Raw genomic sequence first — 21,399 nt, 5'->3', positions numbered from 1 at the left:
CCTCACCTGTCTGGGGAAAGTTGTGTATGATAAATATTTCAGAGTACACTGAGACAGGTTGTCCAATGAGTAGATGTAAAACATACTTTTACTAAATGTACTTTGTTATGCTTTTAATAACGTATAACAGACAAAGTATATTAGTGCGTGTGTGTATGTCTGTCTAAGTCTGTGTGTGTGTGGTGAAGGCACTGGATGTTTATATACGTATGTGTGTGTTATACACACAGAGATGCACCTACAACTAACGATTCCACACGTCATGTAAGTGCATAAATCCAAGCCCAATAGTCATTGAGATGTTCTTGGCATTAAAAGGTCTCAGACACGGTCATGTTACCGAATATATCATGGAGCTGGTACGGACTTTTGTTTTTCCATCTGAAAATGGAGGTCCGCAGAGTCCCTTCACGATCAGACCACCTGTCATCCTGGAGGAAACGAGAGAGGGGATCTAAGTCATAAGCGACCTGTATCGGGAAGAGGCAAACTCCCTCAGGAGCCGGCCCTGCAGGACTCATAGCGCCGGGTAGAGCAAACAAGACGAGACCAGGCTCACCTTGTAGAGCGCACACAGGGGAGGGGGTGGGAGGTCTGCGAGCGGGCTGCTTGCAAACACCGGGTACTGAATTGTGATGCAGACGGGTCTCCCATGAGGTTAGAAAACGAGCTCAGCTCCCACGGATGCTGTAACATCCTTAGGCTGCAAAGCTCCCTGGGGCTCCCTGGCTGCGGTCACTGTGGTCTCGAGAGCTGTCCAGGGGTGAAGGAAGAACTGCAAAGCTGCACTGAGAGCCCATCTGGGTGACAGCCCGCTCCTAATGAGGAACGGCTTTCTCGTGGGCTCTCCCTGCCTCTCGAGAAGGAGAGGAATGCATCTGGTGGCATCGGCTGAACCATTTTCTCAATGGTTTCTCACAATCCTTGGATTCAAACATCTCTTTCATAGCAAACAAAAACTGTAGACTTTTCTCCTGGACACATGTGTGTCATCCGTAATCTTGAAGGTGCGTGTCTTTGGAGGTGATTTCTTGCCCCATTTCTCCCCGAGCGTGATGGCCCTCAGCGGTGGAGAATTCTTTGAAGACAGAAAGCATGCCTCCTTTTGTGTAGTTTTGGGTTTTTATTTTTATTTTTTAGAAAGTGTGTTTTAATTCCTTCTCTCTCCTAAGCAGGGCCAAGCACAGAAGATGCAGGGGTGAGACTGTGCCTGGTACCAGCTGTGCGAGCTTGGGCAGGGCACTCCGCCTCTCAGAGGCCGGGACGGGTCACATAAAGGCACGGCGAGGGTCCACTGAGCTCAGCCGGTGAGAACTCCTACGGCTGCACCCGACCCCCAGCACAGCTTACACGCGGGACTGTTGTTACTGATGACGGCGTGCAGACTACTGCACGACCACAATGACTACCGCGACTAGTGCTAGTGTAACTGCTACTCCAACTATCGCATTTACTACAACTGTAGCATTTATCACTACGACAACGACTACTACCATTGCTGCTACGATTGTGACTACCGCTACGATGACTGCAGGAATCAGTACCGTAACTACGACCACAACCGTGAGGTTTACGACTACAACTGTACTATTTACTGCTACAACTGCTACTGCTGCTGCTACAACTGTTCCTACCATTATAATGACTACAGCAATGTGTACTACAACTGCTACTGTTATTATCCTTACAAGTACAGCAATTCCAGTGACTCCAACAATGACTGCCACTACTGTAGTAGCTACTACTGTCACAGCTACTATCATTTTTGCTACTGCTACACCCACCGCTATTACAATTAGTACCGCCACAACTCTTACTATCACAACTCTTATTACTACAACAGTTGCTACCGCTATAAAAGGTACCCCTGCTACAACCACCACTACAACTATTACATTTACCGCTACAGTTACAACAATTACCACAACTACTATGATTACAAACACTACTATAATTATTACCAGTGCTATAACTATTACAGCCATTAGTACTGGTGTAATTACTACTACAACTCTTAGGGTTACTCTCACAACTGTAACACTTACTACAACTACTGCTAGCACTGCTGCTACGATTGTGACTACAGCAATTAGCGCCACGACAACTGCTGCTATTATTATTACAAGCACAGCAATTCTGACGACGACTACTAGTACCATTATTGCTATGGCTACAGCTACTGCTGTGACAGCAAATGGTACTACTAGGACTACGACAGCTACTGCTGTTCCTATCACAACTGCTACAATTATTGCTACAGCTACAGTGACGGCTACAACTATTAGCATCACAACTCCTATTACTACCACAACTACAACAGTTGCTCGTGCTACAAACACTACTATTATTACAACCACTACTACAATTATTCCTACTGCCCCAACTACAGTGATTACACTTAGTGCTACGACAACCATCACTACAACTATTATGGCTATGACTACAATTTTAACAATTACTACAATACGACTATTACAGACACTACTATAATTATTACTAGTGCTACAATGACAATTATTACAACAATGAGTGGCACTACAATTACTACTACAACGATTACATTTACTACTACAATTATAACAATTACCAGTACCACTGTTACTACTGTTACAACTGTTGCTGTGGCTACAACGACAATTACTACAACATCTAGCTCTAGGACAATGATTACTGCTAGACCTAGTGCTGTTACTACTGCTAAACTGCTTCTGTAATTATTTCTCCTCCTCTTCCTGCAACTATAGGTACTACTTCAAATACTACTACAACTATTTTTACAAGTATCGCAACTACAACTTCTGTAACAACTATCGATACTACTATAACTGGCATTGCTACTACAATGACTACAATTATTGCTACTACAACAATTATTGCCCCTATTGTTACTACGGCTACTACAATTTGCTACTACAACTATTGCCACTCTTGTTACTACTGCTAGGGTAACAACTACTACAAGTATTGTTACTATTAATACAACAACTATTGCCACGATTGTTACTAATGCTACTATGACTGCTACTCCTACTCCAATCATGGCTACAACAACAACTACTACTGCTATTATTACTATTACTGTTAAAGAAAAACCAGAGCAGGACAGAAGAAGTGGTAAAAACAGACTTGATTCAGGACTATTGCAATAGAGCAAAGAGAGCTCAGTATAGAGCCAGACTCAACTGCAAAGGCAGCACGGGCAAGTGGGGATTTTCAGCCACGGAGCAGGGGAGGGTCAGTGGATGGAAAACTACCAACAGGAAAATTAGGGGTGAGGGCATTCTGGCTAAACTGACCCCACAGGATTCCTGCTGAAGACAGGGAAGGGTGACTAGAGTCACCTGGGGGGTGGGGCGTGCAGGATGAGGAATCTAATCAGATATTGAGATGAGCAGATACGAAGTTGACCAGACATGGAGATGACCAGATACGAAGGGGGTGGGTTCTGGTTAAACCGACTAAGCGTGGCTCTTGCTAACATTGGACAATGCAGAAATGTACACAAAAGTCCAAAAGTCAGACCTCACTGAAGAATTTAGGGGAGCCGGACAGAGTCTGGTCGAGGAGACAATTTCTGTCACTACGACGACGACTGACATAGCTCCTGCTATTAAGAGGAGCTCCTACTGCTTCCCGGTGGAAGACCCTCAAGTCAGATTCCAGGGAGGTGAGACCCTGGCTGCTGCACCGCGTTCTGCGACCACTTCCCTGGGCGCTTCCCAGCAGAACCCAGATGACTCTCCACCAGGGGGTCTGGGTATTTCTTCCCTGGAAGGAATTTCTGCCCTCCATCTCTCAAATGCTAGACCTTAGGGGTTTTCCAATAGATGGTGACCACGTTTGGAAATTAACCATCGGCCCCAACACTTAGATACAAGTCATTTCCTTTTCCTGCACCTGATCCTGTCTGAATTAGCATCCCGACTCTTCCACGTTTACAAACTGTGTGACCTTGACGCTGACTCAAGCGTTGTGCCTCAGCTTTCTCATTTATAAACATCGGCCAGAGGCTGTCTTCCTTCAAGGGCCGTAGTGAAGATGCTGCAAGTTAAGACGTGCCCTGCGCCCTGAGCAGGGCTTAAATCCTAGATATCGTGGTCGAGTATTTGACTGCATTCTGTTCTCATTTCGTGCCTGACTCTCACATATAATTCACGTGCAGCAAAGACTCCACGGACTGGCTGAATTGCTCTTGACCCAGCTATGACTCAGACCCAAATGGGCCTCAGGTGGCCCTGCCGTATGGTACCCCCCCCTCCTGGTTCTGAGTCCCAGTTGGACCCAAGAAAGTGTGTCACAGGGAAATTCTAAGTTGAATCTCTGTCTCGGAAGACCCACTGCAGAGGATGGTCACCAGGATTAACATGGCAGGGGATCACCTACCTCATCCCCTCAACACCTGTAGGTCAAGGTCAGTGTTAAGAATCATATTTTGCACTAAGCAGCTCAGGAATACACACACCGTTTACTGACACGCACAAGGGCACTCACCAGGGACTGAGTCAACGATTCCACAGATGGCACGGGAGTTCGTCTCTGTGGATTTGGACCATCCCACTTCCATTTTCTGCGTATTCAATAGGGTCTTCCAGAAAGTCGAGCGACTCTCCTGAGTTTCTGAAATGATGAAAAGGAGAAAAACATTTCAGCAGATTCACGGATGCCCGGTTCTTAAAATATCCCGTCTTAGATAGATCTCCTTCCCACACAATTGTAACTTTTTCTTTGGAGCACATACCAGTTGAGGATTTTAGCCAATACTTTAATTCTTAGAAAGGTTTTCAATTCCAAATTTTCATGTGGGAAGACGTGTCCCCCTCTTTAAAGAGCACTAATCTACAGAGGAAAGGATCAAACACATTACAATCAACTCATGTTGATTTTGTCCCTCAGAGGAGACTATACAAATTATTTAGTCATCATCAGAAAATCCTATTAAAGATACTTTATCCCTGTTCCACGGCTTGATAGATTTGAAGACAAGGATGACTTGGCTATGACCTGATTTTTGAAAAACTTTTGAAAATCATCATCTGTTTTGCTTTCTGGTTTTTGATGTCTTTTCGAAGTGTGGATCAAGAATCATCCCCTCTTTACACTTTCTAACTGCTCTGGAGGCAAATAATTTGCATAACACAAAGAATGTTCGATTTAGGGGATAAATCTATTTGGCTGCAGGATTCATTCGTTTACTTAGAAAGTGGTTTCCTCTCCACTACCTGAGTCTGCAGCACTGCACGGTTACCGAGTAGAATATAGTTAATTGTATTAACGGTATTGAAAATTAACACTACTTTGGGAGCAATAGATAATTCTATAATGGTTTCACTGTGGAATTTTTTTTTTTTTTTTTTTTTTGGCGGTACACGGGCCTCTCACTGCTGCGGCCTCTCCCGTGGCGCAGCACAGGCTCCGGACGCACAGGCTCAGCGGCCATGGCTCACGGGCCCAGCCGCTCCGCGGCATGTGGGATCTTCCCGGACCGGGGCACGAACCCGCGTCCCCTGCATCGGCAGGTGGACTCTCAACCACTGCGCCACCAGGGAAGCCCTGGAATTTTTCATAATGACATTTTTCCCCTCATCAGTGCTTGGAGGTCCAGTAACATTGTGTCATTTCTTATGGCTGAGATGAAATGAAGCCAAACCATTACTGGCTCTTCTGTTATTTTTATCTTTCCATGAGCACCTGTAGAGTATTCTTTATCTTGTTTGACAATGCTACCAGAGCATGTTTAGAATGGGTTTTCTTTCAAATTTTCACTGAGAAGTCAGTATGGAGTCATTTTTCTATTTCTTTGGCTTAAAACATTCACCTTCTATCATTTCTATAACTAGTGCTTCTGGTCCGTCTATCCCATATTCCTTTGTAGGAAATCCTTTTTCACAGATTGGCTTTGGCGATTCTTCTTAATGTCTCAAAATTGATCTTTTTTTTCCCCCTAAGCATTTTAAACTTTCTTCTGCATGCTGGGAAGATTTTTTTCCTCGTCAGTTTTCTACTTCACCCAAATTTGATTTCTCACAGTGCAAAGTGCCTGCCTTAGTGCTTTAAACTCAGCAAATCATGTTTATCTATTGCATGCAGACCATTTTACCTCAGTTTATTGCTTAGGATCAAATATTCCAGTTTCCTCTGAATCTCATAAATCTTCTGAATCTCATTTTTTTTTTTTTTTTGGGAACGTGGGCCTCTCACTGCCGTGGCCTCTCCCGTTGCGCAGCACAGGCTCCGGACGCGCAGGCTCAGCGGCCATGGCTCACAGGCCCAGCCGCTCCGCGGCATGTGGGATCTTCCCGGACCGGGGCACAAACCTGCGTCCCCTGCATCGGCAGGCGGACCCTCAACCACTGCGCCACCAGGGAAGGCCTGAATCTCATTTTTTTACTAAAATCTTTTTTTTTAAATTGAAGTATAGTTGATTTACAGTGTTGTGTTTCAGGTGTACAGCAAAGTGATTCAGTTATACATACATATTTATCTATTCTTTTTCAGATTCTTTTCCCTTATAGGTTATTACAAGACATTGAATATAATTCCCTGTGCTATACAGTAGGACCTGGTTTATTTTATATATAGTAGTGTGTATCTAATGCCAAACTACTAATTTATCCCTCCCCCACTTTTTCCTTCTTTTTCAATTACTCTGGTTTGTATTTTAGTTGGTTTTATACATAGCAATATGTCCAGCTAAACTCCTTCTGTGATGCTGGTATAGGAGTGCCACTAGCTCCTGTTTTTTGGGGTTTTTTTTTTTGTTTTTTTTTTTACGGTACACGGGCCTCTCACTGTTGCGGCCTCTCCCGTTGTGGAGCACAGGCTCCGGACGCGCAGGCTCAGCGGTCATGGCTCACGGGCCCAGCCGCTCCGCGGCATGTAGGATCTTCCCGGACCGGGGCACGAACCCGTGTCCCCTGCATCGGCAGGCGGACTCCCTGCGCCACCAGGGAAGCCCCAGCTCCTGTTTTTTTAGACGTGACATTGATTTCTCCCTCTCTGAACCCCTATTAGTCATTTTAATTGGAGTTTGGACATGTAGGAGTAAGTCACAGTCTTGATAAGATTCTGCTCTGTGGGTCAGCCTTGGGGGATGGGCAGCTCCTCAGGGGAGGAGAAGGTGGAAGACATCCTGGGGGGAGGAGATTCTGCTTGTAGGGATGGGAGGCAGGTGAGAACGGTCATCCCCTCTCTCATCCACCTAACACATTTCACTTCTTTGTGAGGCAGGTCCTGGGAGGTGTGGACAGCCTCCCATTGGAAACTCTCCCTGCTCCCAGGGAACATCCATTGTACTAGGAGGGATAAACGGTGACCAGAAAAAAGAAACGAAGAACTAAAGAATCTGATATGGGGACTTCCCCGGTGGCGCCGTGGTTAAGAATCCACCTGCCAATGCAGGGGACACAGGTTCGAGCCCTGGTCCAAGAAGATCCCATACGCCGCGGAGAAACTAAGCCCGTGCGCCACGACTACTGAGGCTGCGCTCTAGAGCCCGTGAGCTACAACTGCTGAGCCCACGTGCCACAACTACGGAAGCCCGCGTGCCTAGAGCCTGTGCTCCGCAACAAGAGAAGCCACCGCCATGAGAAGCCCATGCACCGCAACGAAGAAACGAAGAGTAGCCCCCTCTTGACACAACTAGAGAAAGCCCGTGCACAGCAACGAAGACCCAACGCAACCAAAATAAATAAATAAAATAAAATTTTAAAAAAAAGAATCTGATATGTGTCTTGAGGAAGTAAACAGATGGTGGGAGAGGTCCCTGTGAATGGAAAATTCAAAGCAAGTCTCTCTGAGGGGGTGACATTCCTCTTGAACCCCAAGAAAGAATGAACACCCAGGAAAGGAGCACAGGAGACCATTGAGGACCCGTGGGTTAAAGAAGAGAGAGAAGCCTGGTGGCCCTGAAATGAGGAGGGCAGGTGAGAGAGCGGGCTGAGATGGGGAGACTGACGCCCCAGAAGATCACCCTGGGTCCTGTAGGACACGGTGGGGAGAGGGAGAGTTTAGAGTCTGTGGCTTGGAGGTAAGGCTGTGCAGGCGGAGGTGAGGCTGTGGAGCTGGAGACGTAGCTGCCTGGAGTGGGAGTGGGAGAACGGTGACCCAAGGTGGGACGCTTAGGAGACTAAGGCTGTGGTCCAGGTTCACGAATGTGTCTGGGTCTGGGCTGGTGGCTGCCATGGTGGGGATGACTGGACATGTCTGTCATGGATAGAATGAGCAAAGCCTAAAAATGGATGAAATATGGGGAAGGAGGAAGAATCAAGCTTCCCTTTTGGTTTGAGCAACGGAACGATGCTATTTACCAGGATGAGTTGTAGGGACTAAATTGTGTCCCTCACCCAAAATGCCTGTGTGGAAGCCCTGCCCCCCAGCAGGATGGTGTTAGGAGGTGGGTGTTTGGGAGGTGATTAGAGGTAGATGAGATCTTGAGGGTGGAGCCCCCATGATGGGATTACTGACCTTATAAGAAGAGAAAGAGACCAGATCTCTCTCTCTACCATGTGAGGACACAGCAAGAAGGATGCCATGTGTAAGCCAGGAAGAGAGCCTCTCCAGGAACTGAATCTGCCCACACCACGACCTTGGACATCTAGCTTCCAGAACTGTGAGAACATCAATTACTTTTGTTTAAGCTACCCACCCTCTGGCATCTTGTTACGGCATCTTGAGCTAACACATTGAGGTGTGGTGGGCTTTTGCTGGTTTTGCCTTATCCAAAGGCAGTGCCGCTGCCTTTCTTTTGGTGAGCGACCCTATTTCTCTCTGTGAAGGGTTCTCCCACCATTAATGATATTACTCATGGATGATTTATAGTTGATGACTCAAGTCTTCTGAGCATCTTTTGGTCAGAAAATGGGATTGGGACCATCCATCCCACTTGAGTTTGTCTAAATCTTTTTAAATAATCACCCTGATGTGTTGGTGACCACTGGTGCCTGATGTTTCTTTTATATCCAGAAAACAGGAAGGGACAAGGGCCAATCACAGACGTGATCCGACAGGGAGATGATTTGTCACCAGAAGACCCCACCATTTGGGAAGGTGGGAGACTTGCTGAAGGTGGGTTCATCTTGGGAGCCACCTGCGTCTGAAGAATTGTCCTATTTGACTGTCAAAGAGTCAACTACCAGGATCCACCTGGGAGGTCATCATCCCTTACCCAAAAGAGTGATGCTTGCTTTGTGGACAGAATGTGTTGTAAAATTTCCCCAATATTCCTCTACTGTGAAGTATTCCTGCCCCGAGACAGACTAATGATCTCAGCGGGGCTTAACCCTGAATCATCTTCTCCAGCCCTGTGAGATCGAGACACTATACTGTGCAGGTGAAATAATTATCCTTCCGCACTCACATGCCATCTTGTTATATCGACTACGCACACTCATACGTGCTGCATGATTCAGGGAGATTCACACGATGAGCATATTAGACGTTTCACCTACTGGCTATTGGGTTGAAATCCCCCTGAGTGGAGTAGATCATACTTCATATTTTAACTAGTTGTTAAGGTCTGTCTTTTCACTGGAAGGTAGAGCTCCTTTTCCAACTTCGTTCTTGTGGGCAGAATTTGCCTTCTTTTTAGATGTGGTACATATATACAATGGAATATTACTCAGCCATAAAAAGAATGAACTAATGCCATTTGCAGCAACATGGATGGACCTAGAGATGATCATACTGAGTGAAGCAAGTCAGACAGAGAAAGACAGATACCGTATGATATCGCTTGTATATGGAGTCTAAAAAAAAAGAATGGTACAGATGAACCTATTTACAAAACAGAAACTGAGTCACAGATGTAGAAAACAAACTTATGGTTACCAAAGGGGAATGGGTGGGGGAGGGATAAATTAGGAGTTTGGGATTAACAGAGACACACTACTGTATGTAAAATAACCAACAAGAACCTACTGTAGAGCACAGGGAACTCCACTTCATATTCTGTAATAACCCAAATGGGAAAAGAATCTGAAAAAGGATACATATATATGTTTACCTGAATCACTTTGCTGTACACCTGAAACTAATACAACATTGTAAATCAACTGTACTTCAACTGAGAAAATAAAAAAATAAAAACAACAACAAACAATGAAAAAAAAAAGAATTCCTCTCCTTTTAAAGGGCTGCTCTGATTAGGTCAGGCCCACCCAGGATAACCTCCTTCTGATGAAATCAAGTTAACCCATAGCTACACTGTCACAGGAGTGACACCTATCGGGCTCACAAGTCCTGCCCACACTCCAGGGGAAGAGACTACACAGGGTGTGTGCACTAGGGAACAGGAGTCTTGAGGCCACCTTGGAATCCTGCTCACCACCGCTCCTTGCTACCCAGCCTGTGCCTCTGGGGTCCCAGCGTGTCTCCCCGTGAACACACCTGAGATCTGACAGGCGCCTCATCAGATTTCTGGGGCACGTCCAGATCTACTCACAGAGACACCCTCCCTGGTATACACAGGGGTTCCATGAGCTCAATGCAGAGGCAAGGTTGCACAAAGCAATTGCATTTTCATGAAACTGGATTTCTCTACTTTTTAAAAGACACATGTCAGTCTTTTTTCTCTTCCCCCAGGAGTAGGAGTTCTCAAAATACCCCTTACAACACAAGCTTGTGTTACGTTTAAACAAGCACACCCACTCCATCTCCCCCTCCCCCCATCTGGGCTCAAGAATTCTTCCTCTTCCTCTCGAGCCCTGGTCATCTGCCCAGTCGGGCCCCTTTCCCCACAACACACTCTTTGAATCATGAGGCCCTTTATCCTCAATGCTCCCGAGATGAAAAGGTGACAATCAATTCATCCGGCCAGTTGACGCAGGGGAATCCTTATTTACCCATCAGAGCTTTGCAAACTCTACGTGGCTGAGTGTACGGTGGCCTTGCTGCCTTCTGCCCAGCCGCTGGGCAGCCTCACAGAAGCTGAGATAGAGCACGGGGCGAATTCAAGCCCGCCTTTTCTAGGAGAGATGGAGCTTCCACCTTCTACGGACTGACCAGTAAATTCCAAAGAGCCTTGTGCAGTTTTATTGGGCTTCCCTGATTATCTCACACCAGTCAGAATGGCCGGCATCAAAAAGTCTATGAACAACAAATGCTGGAGAGGGTGTGGAGAAAAGACAGCCCTCCTACACTGTTGGTGTGGATGTAAATTGGTGCAGCCACTGTGGAGAACAGTATGGAGGTTCCTTAGAAAACTAAAAATAGAGCTACCATATGATCCAGCAATCCCACTCCTGGGCATATATCCAGAGAAAACCATAATTCTAAAGGATGCATCCACTCTTATGTTCATAGCAGCACTATTTACAATATCCAAGACATGGAAGCAACCTAAGTGTCCGAGGACAGAGAAATGGATAAAGAAGATGTGGTACCTATATACAATGGAATATTACTCAGCCATGAAAAAGAATGAAATAATGCCATTTCCAGCAACATGGATGGACCTAGAGATGATCATACTAAGTGAAGTAAGTCAGACAAAGACAAATATCATATGATATCACTTATATGTGGAATCTAACAAAAATGATACAAATGAACTTATTTAGAAAACAGAAACAGATTCACAGAACTCGAAATCAAACTTATGGTTACCAAAGGGAAATCGGGGGCAGGGGAGTGATAAATTAGGAGTTTGGGACTGACGTATACACACTACTATTATGAAATAGATAACAAGGACCTACTGTATAGCACAGGGAACTCTCTCAACATTCTGTAATAACTTATATGGGAAAGAAATCTGAAAAAGAATGGATACATATATGTATAACTGATTCACTTTGCTGTACACCTGAAACTAACACACCATTGTAAATCCACTTTACTCCAATATAAAATTAAAAAAAAAAACACTCTGGATTGGTGGAAAGAAAGTGTCATTTCAGCCATTTAAAAACATATGGTTCAGTGGCATTAAGTACAGTCACACGGTTTTGCAACCATCACCATCACCCATCTCCAGAACTCATCCTTCTTGGAAAACGGAAGGTGTCACCATAAACACTCAAACCTCATTCCCCTCCCCCAGCCCCTACTTTCTGTCACTGTGAATCTGACTCCTCCAAGGACCTCACAGGAGTGGAATCAAACAGTATTTGTCCTTCTGTGTCTGGCTTATTTCACTCAGTACCATGTCCTCAAGGTTCCCCCATGCTGTAGCCTGTGACAGAACGTCCCTCCTTTTTAAAGACTGAATCATATTCCCTTGCACGGAGGGACCACATTTTACTTATCCATTTACCCCTCCATGGACGCTGGGGTTGTTTGCACATTTCAGCTGCTGTGAATTCTGCGGCTATGAACATGGGTGTGCAAATGTCTCTTCATGACTCTACTTTCAATTCTTTCAGGTGTACGCCCAGAATTGGAATTGCTGCATCCTATGGTAATTCTATTTTAATTTTTGAGGCGCTGCCACACTGTTTCCCGCAGCACCTGCACCATTGATATACCCACCGACAGTGCACAGGGACCCCCGTTTCCCTACATCCTCGCCAACACCTGTCATTTTCTATTTTTAAAAAACAGTGGCCATCTTAATGGGTATGCCCAGTTCCTCTTTACGCTCATCTTGTTTTTTTGCGGTACGCGGGCCCCTCACTGCTGTGGCCTCTCCCGTTGCGGAGCACAGGCTCCGGATGCGCAGGCTCAGCGGCCATGGCGCACGGGCCCAGCCGCTCCACGGCACGTGGGATCTTCCCGGACCGGGGCACGAACCCGTGTCCCCTGCATCGGCAGGCGGACTCTCAACCACTGCACCACCAGGGAAGCCCAGAAGATTCATTCTCGCTCATGCTCTTCAGAAAGCAGAATAAATTAGAATGCATTTGAAAATCAAGGGGGTTGATGCTCCTTGGAATTTTCCATTTGGGTGGCAGTTGGTGGAATTCAAGTCCTGTCCCACTCCTGGTTTATGCTGATCTTTTTCCTGTATTTGTGGGGTTTTTTTTCTAATTCTACCTAAAAGTGAGTATCTTACAGGCATTAATATTGGGTTGGTGTAGATACAGCAGAGAACAGCGAGTGACCCAGGATGGGATGACCGGAAACGAAAACATGACGACTGCTTCCTGCCGGATCCTCCACTATCCCACGACAGGATAATATATGTCAACCCACAGCTGAGATTTCCTGAATGGACGCACATTTGGAATTATCACAGGAAAACACAGTTCATGACAGGTGGAGGTTTTCATACTGACTTATAAAAATATGGTTGGGGACTAACCACAAAAGATCTCATAAAACTAATCCTAGTTACATCCAATCTTTCATAAAATCTGCCTGCTTCCCATGCTGGAAACGGATTCTTTCATTTACCTTTGCTGATACTTTGAAAATTTATAAATTGACTAACTCTTACTCACATTTCCCTATTTGTCTTGGGCTACATTTACCAAGTTCAAAACCAGGGTCAGAGAAAAAGGACGGTTGGAGAAAATTCTGACATCCTGACATCCATCTCTCTTACCCAAAGGCAGAGCATTGCTAGCCTGATTTTCCATGTGCAAATCAGAAATTGGAATATTTCTAAGAAAACCGGAACAGATTAGCTTGGCTCCAGGGGTGACAATCATAAAATGTCCAAGCATTTATCAAAGCGGGAAGACCTAGTCATAATTTTCCAAGCATGTCTCCTGTGATTTAAAATGCAGAATTCTATTGCAGGGGGCGGGGTGAAGATGGCAGAGTAGGAGGATGTGGAGTTTGCGTCTCCTCGTAACCAGGGCACCTACTAGGCACTGCTGGGGGACCTCAGACCCCTAAGGAGATGGGAGGAATCCCCGCATGACTGGGAAGGATGTGGAGGGGAAGGAGTGGGGGTATGAAACGTGGAGGCGGGACGGGACTGGTGTCCCTGAGGGATGGCTGGGAGAGGGGAGGGGTTCCCACCCTCAGAAAGGCCCACTCACGGTGAGGGGATCAGTGGGGACGGGGAGAGACCTTCAGGGGACTGGAGGATCAGAGGGGAACAAGGCCAGCATCTCCCCTGCCTGCTCGGCCCTGGCGAGCCAGCTGGGATCCCGGGCCTGAAACTCTGCCCTCTGGAGCCCCCTCTGGCCATGTGTGTCCTGGGTCTAAGTCCCCTCTCCCCCAGGGCCTCCTCCGGCCTTTTTTTTTTTTTTTTCCGCTGTTGTGGTTCTGTTTTGCTTTGTTGTTGTTTCATTTTCATTTTTACTTTTTCTAATATATTTTTTATGTTTCTAATTTTATTTTATTTCTTATTCTTTGCTATTGTTCTGCCCTTTTTCGTTTGTTCCTTTTTTTCTTTCTTTTGCCACGCCATGTGGCTTGCGGGATCTCGGTTCCCAGGCTGGGGGCTGGGCCTGAGCCCCTGTGGTGGGAGTGCCATGTACAAACTGCTGGACTAACAGAGAACCTCAAACCCCAGGGAATATGAAGCAAAGTGAGGTCTCCCGGAGGTCCTCATCTCAGCACCAAGACCCGGCTCCATCCAACTGCCTGCAAACTCCAGTGCTGGAGGCCTCAGGCCAAACAACCAATAAGAGAGGAATACAGCCTGACCCATCAAAAAAAATGAGATGACAAAAAAAATGTTATAGATGAAGGAGCAAGGTAAAAACCTACAAGACCAAATAGAGAAAGAAGAAATAGGCAACCTACCTTAAAAAGAATTCAGAGTAATGATAGTAAAGATGATGCAAAATCTCGGAAAGAGAATGGAGGCACGGATCGAGAAAATACAAGAAATGTTTCACAAGGACCTAGAAGAACTAAAGAACAAACAAACAGAGATGAACAACACAATAACTTAAATGAAAAATACCCTAGAAGGAATCAAGAGCAGAATAACTGAGGCAGAAGAACGGATAAGTGACCTGGAAGATTAAAATGGTGGAAGTAACTGCTGCAGAGCAGAATAAAAAAAGGATGAAAAGAACTGAGGACAGTCTCAGAGACCTCTGGGACAACACTAAATGCACCAACATTCAAATGATAGGGGTCTCAGACGAAGAGGAGGAAAAGAAAGGGTCTGAGAAAATGTTTGAAGAGATTATAGTGGAAAACTTCCCTAGCATGGGAAAGGAAATAGTTAATCAAGTCCAGGAAGTGCAGAGAGTCCCATACAAGATAAACCCTAGGAGAAACACACCAAGACACATATTAATCAAACTAACAAAAATTAAATTCAAAGGAAAAATATTAAAAGCAGCAAGGGAAAAGCAACAAATAACATACAAGGGACTCCCCATAAGGTTAACAGCTGATCTTTCAGCAGAAATTCTGCAAGCCAGAGCGAGTGGCAGGACATATTTAAAGTGATGGAAGGGAAGAACCTACAACCAATATTACTCTACCCAGCAAGGATCTCATTCAGATCCGATGGAGAAATCAAAGCTTTTCAGACAAGCAAAAGCTAAGAGAATTCAGCACCACCAAACCAGCTTTACAACAAATGCTAAAGGAAATTCTCTAGGCAGGAAACACAAGAGAAGACCCACAAAAACAAGCCAAAAACAATTAAGAAAATGGTAATAGGAACATATATATCAATTAAGTACCTTGAATGTAAATGGGTTAAATGCTCCAACCAAAAGACCTAGACTGGCTGAATGGATACAAAAAAACAAGACCCGTATGTATATATGCTATCTATAAGAGACCCACTTCAGACCTAGGGACACATACAGACTGAAAGTGAGGGGATGGAAAAAGATATTCCATGCAAATAGAAATCAAAAGAAAGCTGGAGTAGCAATACTTTTATCCGATAAAATAGACGTTAAAATAAAAATTGTTACAAGAGGCAAGGAAGGACACTACATAATGATCAAGGGATCAATCCGAGAAGATATGACAATTATAAATATTTATGCACCCAACATAGGAGCACCTCAATACATAAGGCAAATGCTAACATCCATACAAGGGGAAATCGACAGGAACATAATAGTAGTAGGGGACTTTAACACCTCACTTACACCAATGGAGAGATTATCCAAACAGAAAATAAATAAGGAAACACAAGCTTTAAACGACACAATAGACCAGAGAGATTCAATTCATATTTATAGGACATTCCACCTGAAAGAATGGAATTTCTTCTCAAGTGCACATGGAACATTCTCCAGGACAGATCACATCTTGGGTCACAAATCAAGCCTTGGAAAATTTAAGAAATTTGAAATCATATCAAGCATCTTTTCTGACCACAGTGCTATGACATTAGAAGTCAATTACAAGAAGAAAACTGTAAAAAACACAAACACAGGGGGACTAAACAATACACTAATAAATAACCAATAAATCACTGAAGAAATCAAAGAGGAAATTTAAAAATTCATAGAAACAAATGACAATGAAAACATGATGACCCAAAACCTATGGGATGCAGGAAAAGCAGCTCTAAGAGGGAAGTTTATAGCAATTCAACCTCACCTCAAGAAACAAGAAAAATCTCAAATAAACAATCTAACCTTACACTAAAGCAACTAGAGAAAGAACAACAACAAAAAAACCCCATAAATGAAATAGAAATGAAGAAAATAACAGCAAAGATCAATAAAATTGCTCCTTGAAGATTATCAAAATCGAAAACCTTTAGCCAGACTCATCAAGAAAAAAAAGGGAGAAGATGCAAATCAATAAAATTAGAAATGAAAAAGGAGACATTATAACTGACACGACAGAAATACACAGGATCAGACGAGACTACTACAAGCAGCTCTATGCCAATAAAAATGGACAACCTGGAAGAAATGGACAAATTCTTAGAAAGGTATAACCTTCAAAACTGAACCAGGAAGAAATAGAAAATATAAACAGACCTATCACAAGCAGTGAAATTGAAACTGTCATTAAAAATCTTCCAACAAGCAAAAGTCCAGGAGCAGATGGCTTCACAGGTGAATTCTATCAAACATTTAGAGAAGAGCTAACACCCATCCTTCTCAAACTCTTCCAAAAAATTGCAGAAGGAGGAACACTCACAAACTCATTCTACGAGGCCACCATCACCCTGGTATCAAAACCAGACAGAAATACTACCAAAAAAGAAAATTACAGACCAATATCACTGATGAACATAGATGCAGAAATCCTCAACAAAATACTAGCAAACAGGATCTAACAAAACATTAAAAGGATCATACACCATGATCAAGTGGGATTTATCCCAGGGATGCAAACGATTCTTCAATATACACAAATCAATCAATGTGATACACCATATTAACAAATTAAGGAATAAAAACCGTATGATCATCCCAATATATGCAGGAAAAGCTTTTGACAAAATTCAACACCAATTTATGATTAAAACACTCCAGAAAGTGGGCATAGAAGGAACTACCTCAACATAATAAAGCCCATGTATGACAAACCCACAGCTAACATCTTCCTCAAGAGAGAAAAGCTGAAAGCATTTCCTCTAAGATCAGGAACAAGACAAAGATGTCCACTCTTGTCACTATTATTCAAAATAGTTTTGGAAGTCCTAGCCACAGTAATCAGAGAAGAAAAAGAAATAAAAGGAATACAAATTGGAAAAGAAGAAAATTGTCACTGTTCGCAGATGACATGATACTATACATAAAAAATCCTAAAGGTGCCACCAGAAAACGACCAGAACTAATCAAGGAATTTGGTAAAGCTGCAGGATACAAAATTAATGCACACAAATCTCTTGCATTCCTATACTCTAACAAAACAAAAGATCAGAAAGAGAAATTAAAGAAACAATCCCATTTACCATTGCAACAAAAAGAACAAAATACCTAGGAATAAGCCTACCTACACAGGCAAAAGAACTGTACTCAGAAAACTATAAAACACTGATGGAAGAACTCACAGATGACACAAACAGATGGAGAGATATTCCATGTTCTTGGATTGGAAGAATCAATATTGTGAAAATGACTATACTACCCAGAGCAATCTACAGATTCAATGCAATTCCTATCAAATTATCAATGGCACTGTTCACAGAAGTAGAACAAAAAATGTTACAATTTGTATGGAAACACAAAAGACCCCGAATAGCCAAACAATCTTGAGAAAGAAAAACAAAGTTGGAGGATTCAGGCTCCCTGACTTCAGACTATACTACAAAGCTACAGTCATCAAGACAGTATGGTACTGGCACAAACACAGAAACACAGATCAACGGAACAGGATAGAAAGCCCAGAGGTAAACACACACACATATGGTCACCTAACCTATGACAAAGAAGGCAAGAATATACAATGGAGAAAAGACAGTCTCTTCAATAAGTGGTGCTGGGAAAACTGGACAGCCACATGTAAAAGAATGAAATTAGAACAGTCCCTAAGACCATACACAAAAATAAACTCAAAATGGATTAAAGACCTAAATGTAAGGCCAGACACTATAAAACTCTTAGAGGAAAATATAGGAAAAACACTCTTTGACATAAATCACAGCAAGATCTTTTTTGATCCACCTCCTGAAGTAATGAAAATAAAAATAAACAAATGGGACCTAATTAACTTAAAAGCTTTTGCACAGCAAAGGAAATAACAAGACGTAAATACAACCCTCAGAATGGGAGAAAATATTTGCAAATGAAGCAACTGACAAAGGATTAATCTCCAAAATGTACAAACAGCTCATGAAGCTCAATATTTAAAAAAAAAAAAAAACCCAATCCATAAATGAGCAGAAGACCTAAATAGACATTTCTCCAAAGAAGACATACAGATGGCGAAAAGGCACATGAAAAGACGCTCAACATCACTAATTATTAGAGAAGTGCAAATCAAAACTACAGTGAGGTATCCCCTCATGCCGGTCAGAACGGGCATCATCAGAAAATCTACAACCAACAAATGTTAGGAAGGGTGTGGAGAAAAGGGAACCCTCCCACACTGTTGGTGGGAATGTAAGTTGGTGCAGCCAGTATGGAAAACAGTATGTAGGTTCCTCAAAACCTAAAAATAGAGCTACCATATGACCCAGCAATCCCACTTCTGGGCATATACCCAGAGAAAACCACAATTCAAAAAGATACATGCACCCCAATGTTCACTGCAGCACTATTTACAATAGCCAGGTCATGGAAGCAACCTAAATGTCTATCGACAGTTGAATGGTTAAAGAAGATGTGGTACATATATACAATAGAATATTACTCAGCCATAAAAAGAATGAAATTGGGTCATTTGCAGACATGTGGATGGACCTAGAGTCTGTCATACAGAGTGAAGAAAGAAAAAAATTATCATATATTAATGCATGTATTTGGAATCTAGAAAAATGGTACAGATGAACCTATTGGCAGGGCAGGAATAGAGATGCAGATGTAGAGAATGAATGTGTTGACACGGGGGGGAAACAGGAGGGTGGGATGAATTGGGAGATTAGGATTGACATAAATACACTACCATGTGTAAAACAGATAGCTAGTGGGCACCTGCAGTATAGCACAGGGAGCTCAGCTCCGTGCCCTGTGATGACCTAACTGGGTGGGATGGGGTGTGGGAGGTCCAAGAGGGAGGGGATATAGGTGTACATATAGCTGATTCACTTCATTGTGCAGCAGAAACTAACATAACATTGTAAAGCAACTATATTCCAACTTAAAAAATATATGTAATGTTTGATTAGAAAAAAAATAAAATGCAGAATTCTAGATCTTTAAGCTAAAATTTTTGGTTTGAAAAGATACATGCACCCCAATGTTCATAGCAGCATTATTTATACAATAGCCAAGACGTGGAAGCAACCTAAGTGTCCATCAACAGATGAATGGATAAAGAAGATGTGGTGCATATATACAATGGAATACTACTCAGCCATAAAAAAGAATGAAATTTTGCCATTTGCAGCAACATGAATGGACTTGGAGGGCATTATGTTAGTGAAATAAGTCAGACAGAGAAAGACAAATACTACAGGATATCACTTATACGGGGAATCTAAGAAAATACAACAAACTAGTGACTATAACTAAAAAGAAGCAGACTCACAGACATAGAGAACAAACCAGTGGTTCCCAGTGTGGAGAGGGAAGGGGGAGGGGCAAGATGGGGGAGGGGAGTAAGAGGTACAAACTACTATGTGTGAAATCAGTGAGCTACAAGAATATATCCTACAGCACACACAGGGAATACAGCCAGTATTTTATAATAACTACAAATTGAGTATAACCTTTAAAAATTGTGAATCACTATATTATACACCTGTAACTTATATAATATGGTACAGCAACTATACTTCAACTAAAAAAAAAAAATTTTGAAAGAGTGACCTTTTCCTTTCTAAAGAACTGATAGAACATTTTGGGAGTATGCCTCCATACGCAACGTTGGCAGGAAATGCCAGGGTGGCTTGATTACAAATAACAACCAAAATAGAGTTTTCAGCCTCAATTAGGTTTTGGAGTTTTCTGCACAGATTTAATTACCTGGAAAGGTGCCCACCTCCTTGTTTTTCTACTGTGCTCAGACTAATGTTGGCTCTCAGCAGGGACCGTCTTCTCTCTGTGAAAGCAGGAGGATGGGGGCTTCTGTCCATGACTCTCCAGTGCCGTGACGGGTGCCTGCAAACGCAGAGCCATGAGCTGCACAGCTCTGGGGAAATGAACCTGCTGTCTGCCAAACTCATTTACAACAAAAACAACGCACCAAGTCGCCTATTAGAAGCTCCCTGAGTGTGACTTTGGTGCAGGCATAAGCCTGTTCAGAGAATTTTAAAGGAAAGTAGATGAAAGATGAAAAAACCCTTTAGAGCTCCAGACAGTTCTCCAAAACAGAATCTGATTTGCAAAACCTGGGCAGTGGCTCAGGGGAGCTGGGAGGTTTGCCTCAAGAGTGCTGAGTACCGTGTAGACAACAAAAAATATTTGAATGTTCCAGAAAGGAGCACAGATGGGAAGGGTTCTCCAGAGAATAAACGAAATCCCACCAACCGTCTGAAAAATCAACCAATTTCCTAGAGCCGTCGTTACACCCCTAGGGGACTAGAAATCACATAATAATAAAGCTTGCATCTTTCAGTAAGAGGTAACATTGAGCTAATTTACTTGCATAATTAAGACAAATTGCTCGAGTCGGAAAAACCAGCAATCCAGAACATCTGTTACAAGGCAGAACCTCCCAACCCACTTTGCAGTCACCGAAGCTTTTAAAGGGCATCTCCTCTGTCCAAACGCTCTATGGTATCAGATGTGCAGATTGCAAATATTGTCTCCCATTCTGCAGAGACACTGTCTCTTTGCTGTATGCTTTGTTTCCCTTGCTAGGCAGAAGTGTTTTTAGTTTGTTGCAATCCCACGTGTCTATTTTTTGCTTTTGTCGCCTGTGCTTTTGGGGTCAGATCTATGAAATTACTGCTGCCAAGAAACTCTTCCCGTATGTTTTCTTTTAGGTGTTTTAGGCTTTTCAGATGGGACGCTGAAGTCTTACTAC

General features: G+C 43.4%; 1 long non-coding RNA gene across 1 annotated transcript in view; it reads right to left on the bottom strand.

The window, feature by feature from the left end:
- LOC132513818 (uncharacterized) overlaps positions 1-21,399 on the bottom strand; it is a 120,074-nt gene that overhangs the window by 16,993 nt on the left and 81,682 nt on the right. Inside the window, exon 2 of the long non-coding RNA XR_009538547.1 lies at positions 4,492-4,617. This is a non-coding gene — a long non-coding RNA (uncharacterized LOC132513818). The remainder of the gene's footprint in view (positions 1-4,491; positions 4,618-21,399) is intronic.

This window comes from Lagenorhynchus albirostris, chromosome X, assembly GCF_949774975.1.
Source record: "Lagenorhynchus albirostris chromosome X, mLagAlb1.1, whole genome shotgun sequence".
Lineage (NCBI taxonomy): Eukaryota > Metazoa > Chordata > Mammalia > Artiodactyla > Delphinidae > Lagenorhynchus > Lagenorhynchus albirostris.
This window is presented reverse-complemented; position numbering and strand designations above follow the sequence as displayed.